Below are 12,110 nucleotides of genomic sequence, written 5' to 3'. Positions count from 1 at the left end.
ACATCTAAGAATTCGTAAGTTCCATATATTTTTCCTGATCATACAGTAAATAATTTTCACATTTTTTTTTACTGCTTCCATTGCAGTTGGCTTTCTAGGATGTTAGGTTGTTATTCATGGTTTATTATTATCTATTAATTTTCCTTTCGATCTATCTGTACACACTGTATAGTACTAAATCAACCAATTTTTCAGTTAAATGTGTTGTAAACCCATCAGATTTTACTGTTCTTCATGGCTTTGCAGGTTAGTTTGTAAAATTTTGTGGTAATAAAAAATAAAGTGAATCTCAGAACACAACTTCAGTATCTGTGTTCGATTCGTAGCGAAAGCTTACATGGGATACATAACTCATGTTTCATTTAGGTGCCGCCAGGCATCTCCATCCTACTGTACACTGGCATTACTGAACAGTATAGTAAAGCTAGTTCATCACTGATGAACTGAAGTGGGGCCAAGATCCTCTAGATGTTAGGACTCCATATTATAATTACAAATCATAATAGATAGATAGATAAATAGATAGATAGAGAGACAGATAGAAGCAGGAAGTCGAATGATGAGAAGGTACTGTATCTGCAAGAATCGAGCAATGCTAAACATGCTTACACACTCTTAACTCAAGGAATGCTTTATAGGCACACGACAGCGCCTAGTGACCATACACACACATACACACATACTCACACACAGGCTTCTAGAACTTTCCAATCACAGGGAACACACGTGACACGACTCCTGCTACACCAGAATTTAGGAAAGAGAGCTCAGAAGGAAGCTATTATAATATGGAGTCCTAACATAGATATACCGCACTTATGGACAAAATCTAAGAAAGTTCACAGCTCTTCGCCAGTGAATTTAACTGACGTGTACACTCGGCAACAAAAGTCTTGTCGTCTGTCCTCTTATTCTCTCCGCGTATTTCCGGAATTAGTGTGATTAATCGCGGCATCCAATACTGATGACACATTATTAAGGTCAAATAAGGCCATCGGTGCCAGGTGCTACAGATTCGTCGTACTGATTTATTTAGTTCAAGAAACAAAAAAAGTAGGAGGGGCGACAGGATTTTTGATGGCGACTGTACATGATGCCAAGATCCACCTAAACTGGTATTATGTGACTGGGGAGGTATTTATGTCTGAGATTTTAATTTTTGTCTTTTTTTTTTTTTTCCCCTGTGTAACTCCTCATGTTGCCTCTTAATTCTTGAAACCGGTGATGTCTTGTTGCTATTGCTTCTACAAAACTTTATTCAGTTATTCGTGGTTCTCTCAGACTGAACGCGTTTATGAAGGCTTTACCTAATCTCTCCAGCTCAGAAAATCTCTTTTAAAGTGAATAAAAACGTTGGAAGTCAGAAAGAATAACATGAACGTCATAAAAGTAGAGAATATACATAAAGCTGTAGTGCACCATGGGTTTATTGCAGATGGTTCCGTAATATAAACTTGCAGAATTTCTTGAAGTTATATTCTGCCTGAATTGGGGCATGAACCATATTAAACATGTATAAATGCTTGGTTTGTCTAAATATTACCCATTATCGTGGTGAATTCGTCCATTAGATCATCCAAGAAGGTGTTGTATCTTCACACAGCTATTTGTTGTTTAATTAATATACAGTAGCCTCCCTCCGCATTACACCGACAAGCGTGTTTGTTTATGGTGATCAGCTGAGATGCCTACGTTCGTGTTTCGAAGCTGGGTAGATTACTCTTTTAATTAAGACAATCTATGCTGTCATTGGCTGAATGAGTTAGAGCCGATACGCAATTTACGTGAGGGGATGAAAATGAATCGGAGATACTTAAATGTAATAAGTTTTGAGTATGGCCTGTAACGAGAGTTGTGGCCGCATTGGAAATTCCATTAACGTACGGTAGTTACATGGCCTTCGCTCACGTAAATTACATGCGGCTTCGAGTATCCGGCCCCAGGATGGTATCATTTTCGATAACTCGCCTTTACTGTTGCACACGCGCGCACTCGGGGGGGGAGAGAGAGAGAGAGAGAGAGAGAGAGAGAGAGAGAGAGAATTATTGATCAGTATGGCTTTATTCATCCCTTGGGTATGACAGTTTCTATGGCAACGCAGACTCGAAGCATTCCGTCGAAGGAGCTTTTCTCTCTCTCTCTCTCACTCTCTCTCTCTCTCTCTCTCTCTCTCCTCTCTCTCTCTCTCTCTCTCTCTCTCTCTCTCTCTCTCTCTCTCTCTCTCCATCGTTAGGAGGGAAAAGGTCAAAATAATCCTGACGATCATGGTGAATTATAAGTACACACTTCATGATCCTACAAGTGTAAAGTGTAGTTCCATAGTTCGCAGTGAAGGCTGGAGACTGAAAACGGAGGAAGGAAAGGACGGCAGGCCACGGGTGTGAATAATGGCAGGAGGAGGGAGTGTCCAGGCAAGATTGATGAAGGAGGGCAAGTGACGGGTAAGGTGGGTCAGTTGAAGAGGACAGAGAGGGAGAGGCTTTAAGGTCGCGATATAGCTGTTAATAGAAAGGTAGTCGAGTTAAGCAAGTTAATCATGTCTGCATAAAAGAGGGAACCAAAGCCTAGAAGCATAACGTTACTGTTCCCAGAAAAACTTGTGTAAGAGCGTAAAAATCAGGAGTCACTGATTTCGAGACGCGTGGACGTATTGCATAAGACACTGGAGGCCTTTTATACAGAGGGACATACGGACTAAAGAAAACAGTTCCAGAGTTATGAAGCTGCATACCTGAAGGACAAGAGTATCGGTTTACCCGTGTATTAGAGAGCAGGCAGAAAAGACACTGGAGTAACGAGAACAGGGAAAGAAATGCATAGAGAGATGGACGGAGGAAGGACGATCTTTTGTATTCTATTCTTACTAAATGCAGACGATTTCTTAACTGACGGGGGTTAGGTATATTCTTCCTCAGCCCCTTCCTACTTGATGTCCTTCCTAAGTAAAACAGAGTAGTCTGGCAGCAAGAAGAACAAAGTAAGAAAAAAAAAAGTCGTCACAGAGGAGCTGTAAGAGCCGGGAGGGTGGGGGGGGGGGAGAATGCCGGAGATAGCTAGTGTGAAAATACTGATGGTCGGGTCAAAGATGAAATGTGGGGGCATGGGCCAAAGAGACGTGGGATGAAAGTGAGTAGTGAAAAGACGCAAGAGATTAACGTGGGGATGAGGCAAGAGTTGGAAATTCTTGAAGTGAGGACCTCAGTGAAAGGTAAGAGGATGAGGTAGGGTGAGGGAGCGAAGGAGATGTGAGAGAGCAGTGGGAAATAAGAGAAAGAGGTGGGGTGAGGAGGTGAAGGAGGAGCAAAGCGTGAGGGAGTGATGACAAGTAAGAGAGTGAGGTGCGGTAAGGGAATTTTACGAGGCGAAGGCGTAATGAGAGGCAAGGGGATGACGTGTAGGAGGCTAGAAGGAGAACACGAGGGATGAAAGTGTAAGGAATGAGGAAGAGGTGAACGTGGAAGTGCGAGATAATGAACGGGATCTTTGCACTGATGAGAAATACTGATAAATAGGATAAAAGAAGTGAGGAGAACTGGAGAATGGGGAATTAGTTACATGCAAGCACTGAGAGAAAGGAGAATAATACAGTAAAAAAAAGTAGGAAACTTAAGATGTGTTTAAAATTTTTTTGAAAGGGGACAATTGTTTAAGCAATGGGTGCTGCCACCATTGCTCCAAATATGTGATCGACAAGAGGAAACAAGACTCAGGTCCGTCCAACGTTCAGACTCGGATATTGCTGCAGCTCTAATCCGGTGCTTCGTTTCATCTTGCTGATCACATGTTTCGGGCAAATGTGGTTGCAGCTTAGATGGAAATGAATGAATAAGCAACAAATTTTACTATATCTAAGAAAACTGTGGTTGAATCAAATTAATATTTAAAGGTCAAGGACGTTACTCTGTATTTTATCTTAAATAACGCTGGACGTTCTGATTGAACTGAGGAAAAGTAATTAGAGCCTAAAGGTACTGTACACTAAGAAAGGTAGAATAACGATGTGGTGATGCAAATAAAGAGGCGTTTTTATATACCACTAGTCTGTAGCCAGAGTTTTGGTGATGTGAAATGTGAATGACGTGTATTCCTCTGTACTGCAAAAGTTCATAATTATGGGGTCCACTGCTAGGCAGCATCTTCTTCTCGGAGGGGGAACACTAGCCAGAACTTACCAGTTTCCCGTGCTGGCGAAGTACGAATGGCGAAACTGTATCTGTGCTAAGAGTGAAGCATGTGAAAGTAGAAGTATTGTAACGGCTATCTTTGCGTCATGGTCTGTATGTATCATTAGAAGAGCCCACATACTGCAAACATATGCTAAAATTTCAAAGGCCATGCTACCAGGACATCATTAACGTCCACCATGGTTTGTATCGAACCCTAACACCAGGTAGATCCTGAGCTTTTTACGAACAGGCTACCGTAGCGACTTGCGACTCACAAAGCTAACCAATGATTCAGCAGCACTAAACATGAGGGTATCTGCTATGGCGATTGACTTTGCAGGAGGCCACCTCAAGCCTGCAGTCCACCGGGTTCACGTTTAAGATGAAAAGTGGACTACAACAATTGCTACTACTTCTGTTGGCTAAGAAATAGGACACTTAAAGAGAAATTATGTAGCTTTCCTAACTACATAAAAGTTACAGGGACTAAAGGAATAAAAATATCACAGAGGAAACTGTTTTCTGTCAGGCTGTAGTGAGACACGTGTGGGTGCCTGTTCCCCCTAAGGAAGCCACTAAGGGTGAAAGAGATCCTGTAACACCACCGGGGTCCCGTCACACATCAATCACCATCCCCATCCCACGTCAATTCTCTCTCTCTCTCTCTCTCTCTCTCTCTCTCTCACACACACACACACACACACACACACACACACACACACACACACACACTGACAACCTGATAAAGTCTCGAAACTGACGAGCAAAATATTACAGGCTTATGCTAAATACATTAAAACCTGAATCGCTACTGGATTCTGTAAGTATAATAGGCCTACGTTCTCATTATCAACGCGTGACCGCTGCCGTTGGTGATGAGGCCCATCTTCGCTCATGCAACTGAATATGAATTGGTCGGCCTAATTATTGTTCATTTATTTTAGCTGTGCTGAGATTTTATTCCTCTTGAAGTATATTTCCAGTAGCTCAGAGGCAGAAAATGATAATGCCACAGATCTACACCCTTTCCGTAGCGTTTCTTCTTGACTAGCATTACATTCTAGTGTTAATCTCTTGTCACAGCACATCACTGAAGAAAGTGAGATGGCAATTGACGCCTAGATAAAATGAACAGTGTACTGTATATACGATCACAAAGCCTGTGTCCTATAATTTATGGCCATACATAGCAGAGTATCTAATTATTTCAAACTTTTAGCATCGCACTGCCTGGAATGTGGGCCACTCGCTATCAGGTTAGGCATTGGTGCTAAATGAAAAATCCATTCAATCAACTTTTGTTTCCCTATTGCTGATCAACTTTTGTTGCGCTATAGCTGCACTTTGCTCGTAAAGCTAAATTGCACTGCATTTCAGTTCCATTTGGATGATAGCCCGGCATCTGCTGGAGGAAATAATGACTCCACCTCCCACTATAATCCAGACACATGTAATATCTCGTGAACAGTATCGGTAAATTGAACATTTTGTATCAAAACATTTACTATAAAAATAATTTTCGGCTGGTTTTCATTATTAAAATAAATGAAAGATTTCCCACAAATATGAGGTGGTCACAAAAAAGAAAATACGTTACCTTTTAGGTTCTCTCATCCACACATCCACGTCAACTTTTTTCCTCTCGCTGCCGCTGTCCATCCAGCTCAACAAGCTCCAGTAGCCTGAAAAAAGATTAATAATTTAAACTGGTAATGTTCTAACTCGATCAAGTTGCATTGAGAACTTTATAGCAACGATATGTTTTCATACTAAGGACACCTAATTTCAGGGCTATTCTTTTCTCGAAGGTAATGGACGAAGTTGAGAATCATTAAACGCCACACTATTTTCTTTATCAGGAAAAAAGAAAATACCGCCACTATAGTCCTGCACAGGCTCACGAATTTTAAAACCTGAAGTCTAATGATAATGGAATTACTGCATTTTGCTTACTTCTTCATTCTTCCACTTCTACATACAGTACTGCGGGCAGTTAATAACAACAATGATAACTACCAGGGTAGGCAGATATCACATACACCACATCCTCACACCCACATTGACATCCGCCGGCCCCCGTAAAAAAAAAAAAAAAAAAAAAAAAAAAAAAACGCTCTTCTTTTCCAGCCTCTACTCAAACCGTATTCCTTCTTCAGTACCTGTCTTTTTATTCCTAGACCTCTTCTCATTTTCCACAGATTTATGCCAGTCTACTATTCACGAAGATCATTAAGGCAGACAGTCAGTTTACGCAAAGCCCCAGTCTTTCCCTGGCGTATGATCGGCAACGGTCGATGCTATATACAGGTCTCAATTTGTGGTGGTGGGTGAACAGGGACAAGGGTGACAGGTCCGAGATTCAAACTCTGGTTCTTCCAGGTCGAGCTAATCATGCAGACCCAAGCGCTACCGGTCCCTCTCCCCTTCCTCCCTGCTTCTGCTCCCACATTTTCTTCTTTTAAATTATTAGTATTTAATCTCTTCCTCCTTCCGCTGCCTCGACTCTTATGTAAGGCTTGCGAACTTTATCCTCCAACTGCTCCTTACGTCTCTTTACTCAGCGAATCCATGTTGACCACTTCTTATCCTTCAATCTCATTTTCCATCCTGTTTGCCTCCTCACCTTCGGACGCCTTGCTGCTGCTACTTGCATCTTTTCCCTACTTCTTTCAGTTTGGTCCACTTCCCCCTATACTTTTTTTCTGTCTCGCTCTTCATTTTCAGTCTTCCTTTTCCCCTCAATCGCTTACTTCTCTCTTAACAACTTCATTTCGACGATGAATTCTGTATTTTACTCTTGGTAATTCGTCAGTTTTATTCAGGTTACCGATAACTTACGAACTGAAGGGGCTGATTGCAGTTTTCTTTATTCCCTGCACCGCTAGATATCATTCAGAAGTTTAACAAAAGCGCCTGAAGAAAATGAAAATAACATGATGAAGGAACTAATCTGGCCCACCCCATCTTACCCTCTTCTGCCACGGCCCCTGGGGATAAGACGCAGATGGCTGAACGTTGTAGTCAAAGGTGAAGCACCCACAGGATCTCCATAAATCACCATAAGTTACGCAGCGATGTGTGTGTGTGTGTGTGTGTGTGTGTGTGTGTGTGAGAGAGAGAGAGAGAGAGAGAGAGAGAGAGAGAGAGAGAGAGAGAGAGAGAGAGAGAGAGAGAGAGGATTACGAAAGACAGGTTTTCGATGTTGTTAAGCCTCATTTTGATCTCGTACCCTCTCCTTTGATGCCACTGTGACCTCTTCTCCCCCTCGTCTTCCAAGTATCACTCTTAACTTCACCTTCCCCGATCCTTCGTGCCACTCACGCTGTTTCTCCCTCTCCTCCATCTTACCACAGAATACTCTCTTGACATTAGTGCTCCCTCCTCTAGGGGCACACATATTGCCCTCTCCTTCCCTTAGTATCACACCAATCACCCTCTCCTTCCCTTTGCCACTCAGGCCATCTCCATTCCCTAGTGTAACTCAGATCCTTCCTATGTGTCACTCATGTCTCCTTGCCCTCTTCTGTACCAGCACAAATGATTGCTGCTTGTTGACTTGATTAACAGGGGCACCACCAATACCATCTACACCCCCTTGTGGCCAGTGATACTCGCCACGCTCCTGAACTCCACAACACAACTCAAAGCAAGGCAACGCATCGCATTGCATTATAATGCAACGCACAACCAACGCACAGCACTGCACTGCAGCAGAACGCAACACCAAAGCATCGCAGTGCAAAGCAATCACAACGCAAAACAACTCAGCGCACCTTACTGCACTGCACATCGCCATGAAACGTAGGACAAGGCAAAACAACACACTAGATACCAATGTGGGGAGAGGCTGGTTGTAGTAGTACTATATACTTAGCATATACAGTACATGAAACCGACATTACGATGCTGAGCGATTATTATATTCATGCTCTCTCCAGAAAACTTTTATTCAGTTTAGGATTTTTTTTTTTTTTTTAAGAATCGTAAGGGTTAGTTGATGCCTTCATTAACTTTCTTTTCTAGGGCACTCTCCGAACCGCCGTAAAGTCATCCGAGGGCAGCAAAATTTAATTATGAAATCGGTCATCGTGGTAAATGGTTAATCATTCCAGTAAAAACTGGCATATATAATACAATGAAGGTTTTGATAAATTTTGAAATATTTATAATAATGTGCCACACTGCTGCGTATCACCGTATGGAGGATAGTCGATACGCAAGCTTAATATTGCCTTAAAATGGAATGAAAATTCATGCCACATATTACCAACTTTACTAGTATTTTAAAAAGAAGTTACTCTATCAACATTTAGAATTACAGTGGAATGTTCCAGTGATATTATCAAAAAATATGTGCAAAGTTTTTTAATCTTATGCTGCTTCTATAAATGAAACTAAGGTAAACTTGCTTTCCTTCTCAGTCCCCCCCCTCTTTCTTTCTCTCTCTCTCTGTCTTCCTTCTCTATGGTTACCCTTCCTGATAGTCGGAACGCCTAATATAGGCTATATATTCAAAATCTGGAACTGTACTAACTGTGGCCTTGAGATATCGCACAATACAACGATTCCGCGTTGGCATGAAGAAAAGCAGAGAAAAATTCACAAAACAGTCTTTGTCTAATGCATCACATCAAAATCTTTAACTCCGGCCACATCCAACTACAGGTAATAAGTAACAAGCAGGTATATTCTGGTATGATACCGCACTTCCTGCTAGATATATTTTTCTAACGTAATTCCTTGATGACTCAAGAAAGGATGACATGTGGACGCAGATAATGAGCATAGATGAAATGCCATTGTTTATTACCACTCAAGTCCCTCGCATTCAGGACATAGATTAGCTGCACGGGAATGGCACATAAATTATATGATGAAAATGCATATTAGATCACAGCGAACGACTGATGAAGAGAATGTACAAAAGTGGGGTGGCTGCCATGCAGAAGTAGCCAAACAAGGCAATGGAAAAATAAGATTAGGGGAATACATGACGACGAGATGTTTGCAGTGGAGAACCACCTACTGTATACTTGTACGTCTAAAGAACGTTTTGTAAAGAAATATGGTTGAAAAATAAACAAATAAATAAAAGTGGAAACAGCTACTCTCAAGCCTATCCCTTTGAGCTGTTTGGGGCAAGGCGAGGCTGTCGCAGTCCAGTAAATTGAAGATTAGATGGCCAACCTACTTCCCTTGATGGTATTACGTGACCGTAGAACCCCCAGTCACTACTTGAGAAACGAACTTGCGCAAGACCACTACTCTGAATTGAGGGCACTGACTACTACACTAGACTGTCAGACAAACATACAATTACATAATTACCCAACATATAAACCAGAGAGAAAGGGGTGAGAGGACCCGGACTAGTATTTAGCTTCAGTACACAATGACTGTACTACAAAAAGAGTGTTACGTATCAGCTTGACGAGTGTTCTGACTTTAAAGAGGGACAAGGCTAGTGGAATGAGTACTGTGTGAGTTCATAACTATCAAAGTAGATCCAGTAAAAAGTCTGTGACATGCGAACGAGTGTACCACGTAGGAGAAGTGTTGGATTTCAGGGAATGGCCTATCAAGTATACGTTCAGAGTCGGGAATATTATTAAAGAAAAGTGCTTAATGCAGGAGAAACACGCGAGTCGACTAATGCCATCAACTCATCCAATACTTGACCCAACGATATGGTACTTCTTGCTGATTCTACATTGCATTAGTGATGTGGGGAAAGCTGGAAGGGATCAAAGATCATGCAAGGTTGATTAATGTAACACATACCACCCTATATTTACTCCCTGTCCAATAAAACAGCTTAATTGTTGTGGCCATTGCCTCATCTTATTGCCGTTTAATGGATGAAACTATTTTAAAGAAGAGTCTGCGTTTTCCTCTTGCAAGAAATTAGCTGTGCAATGTATAAACTTGGATGAGACCGAGCTGAGATACTCGTATTAAGATCTGGAATCCTTAATTAACTCCTTCGTTAAGACTTGCCAGAAGTAGCGCTGAAGGGAGCAATAAAATTATAAAATTTGTGAACATGCATGCTTTTACTTCCTTTGTAATATAGTAATCGATACAGAGCTCTGAATCTCCTCTCCTCTCAAATGCTGTCTTGTTGTTGTATTTAAATAATTTTTCACTTTTTGTTTTTGTACCGTTTCCATCACTACATCTTAATATTAGACTTTATTTTTCAAATTTATGGTATGTTTTTACAGAAGCCAAATACATATTAGCTATACAGTAAAATTATTTAACAGTATGATAATCGCTACTGCGATTACTGATACAGTATACGTAAAATGCTTATGTGGACTGGTGCAACACGAATCCGTGGAGTTTTACATATTCTGAGAAGAGGTCCGAGTGCTAGAGAATCATACATTGCTGTAACTTGCCTACTGTAGGTCGAACGCTGCTCTAAGTTTGAAAAGAAACATCCCCGGTTGTCACGAAACATGTTGGTGAGTAACACGCTCGTGTAAGCCCTTCCGTTTTGGAGTTATGGCTGATGAAGAAAGAACAAGAAGCGGTGCCACGGCACAGCAAACCCGTCCCCTGCAGTCATTTTAGTGCTGAAGTATAAACACAACAGGATATCTAGTCAAAGATGACACGTATCAAATTTGGTGTAAATCGGGTGAAAGTTAACGATTTTATGCCCATTTGAAATATTAGGCCCAACCCACCTGAGATTGACTCCCTTCCGCTAACTGGGGGGTGACCCCCTTGATGTAATGAGGCATGTTATAGGATACAAATTTAATAGATGCATCTTTAGGTTTTAGTTTTATGTCGATATGACGAATCTGAAAGGAGTTATGGCGAAAAAACTTTTTTTTTTTTAAAATACTTTTTTTTCAATTTTGGGGGCCTACACCCTAGGCCTTGGCCCAGTTTGGCCCAAAATTTAATCAGATGATCAGAAGGTCATAGCCCATAATCCCTGTTATTTTAGTCAAAGTCGCACCAGTAGTTTTCGCGTAAAGTTGTTAACAGAGACAGACAGACAGACAAACAAACAGACACACCGAGTGAAAACAATACCCGTCCCCGAGCCCCTCCAGGGCGGGGACGTGTAAGGAGAGAAAGAAAGAAAGAAAGAACTTTGAAAGAACAAAACTGATAGTTTTGCGACTCAGTTCTGCCACTCCTACCAAGATTTACAGGACTTTGCAAGTAGCTTTGCATCATACATAACGAAGGTCTTATAGTTTGTATGTTTATATCTGGGCTTCGCGAGCGTTTTGGTGTGTATGTCCCAATACCTTATGTATGGGACGTCATTCTAAACCTGCTTCCTCCCTATGTAGCGAATACTACATTTCATAAATTAACTGCAAGTACCGATTCCGAGCTCACCAGTTATACTGTGCTGTCTTCTTTATCACTGCAACTAGGTTTGACCATTTTCTTCTGATTACCCAGTACAACTAGCATTGTACTGGATAACTGATGGTGTATTCTAGGTCCATTACGGCATTCGAATATATGACTGGCGCGGAATGGTTCACCTGTGCCATGATACATCACACTACCTCACTCTGGCCGATACAAGCCACTGTATCCACACATTGTCAGTCGCCGCCACACACCGCTAACTTAGTCACAGTCACCGGTGGATTCCTTCAAACAAATATTCTTATGACTCCATTCACAACCCCAAAATGATATACAATGGAGAGGGGAAACCTAAACAATAAGTATCATATATGGAAGCTGGGATGAACAAAGACCGGTTTATAAAACTCACACACACACACACACACACACACACACACACACACACACACACACACACACACACACACACGTCGTCGGACAGGACTAAACAGAGGAAGCTACCAAGCACTTGCCTTTGCCACCACCAGCCAGTCCTTTATTTACTGCTGTAAATCCCAGCTGAATCTCGAGATAAGCCATTTATATTCCATAATG

This window comes from Coenobita brevimanus, chromosome 51, assembly GCF_032717465.1.
Source record: "Coenobita brevimanus isolate Jiangsu-jjx chromosome 51, ASM3271746v2, whole genome shotgun sequence".
In the NCBI taxonomy this organism is placed as follows: domain Eukaryota; kingdom Metazoa; phylum Arthropoda; class Malacostraca; order Decapoda; family Coenobitidae; genus Coenobita; species Coenobita brevimanus.
The sequence above is the reverse complement of the archived record's forward strand: the minus strand, read 5'-3'. Positions refer to the sequence as shown.